This window comes from Bison bison, unplaced genomic scaffold, assembly GCF_000754665.1.
Source record: "Bison bison bison isolate TAMUID 2011002044 unplaced genomic scaffold, Bison_UMD1.0 scf7180017864535, whole genome shotgun sequence".
Classification (NCBI taxonomy): domain Eukaryota; kingdom Metazoa; phylum Chordata; class Mammalia; order Artiodactyla; family Bovidae; genus Bison; species Bison bison.
The window spans coordinates 13,725,819-13,726,501 of NW_011495084.1; the positions used below are offsets into that span (position 1 = coordinate 13,725,819).

Here is a 683-nt window from a genome sequence, read left to right on the forward strand (position 1 = left end):
AAATGTTTTGTGTCAGGCATCCTTAGTCCTTCATTTTGTGTTCTTGAATGCTGATTGGAAAAGTAACCTTTTTTTTTTCCATTTATTTTTATTTATTTACTTTTAATTTTTTTAAAATATAAATTTATTTATTTTAATTGGAGGTTAATTACTTTACAATATTGTATTAGTTTTGCCATACATCAACGTGAATCTGCCACAGGTATACAAGTTTTTACCTGTCACTTTGTTGGTCTTACCTCTCAACATTGTGTTTCAAAGACTGTCCATTTTTCCATAACAAATAAATGATGCTGTGAAATGTACCTGTTTCAAGCCCTTTGTCAGGCTTTAGAAATAACAGCAGAAAGATGGCTTGATCTCCAGCTGTTAAGGGTCTTTTCAATTAAATTCTTTGTTCCTATATGTACCCTGAATACTTATTTTTGGTTTTTGGTATTACAGCATTAATGACATTCATGGTAACAGATTCTTTTTATTATTTAATTCTTAGAAGTACTGTCAGCTTGAAATGTGTGGTTGGTTAGGGAAACTGAAGAAGGCAGAATTTGGAAGATATGTCGCCTGGTCAGTCCTAAAGTGTTATCACTCAGCACCTGATCTGCAGATGTGAACATCTATACCCTCTCAACCAGTCAGCTTTCTTAATATTATCAAAATACATTCATTTTTAAAATGTTTTA

General features: G+C 31.6%; 1 protein-coding gene across 1 annotated transcript in view; it reads left to right on the top strand.

The window, feature by feature from the left end:
• LOC104982649 (multidrug resistance-associated protein 4-like) overlaps positions 1-683 on the top strand; it is a 350,332-nt gene that overhangs the window by 338,603 nt on the left and 11,046 nt on the right.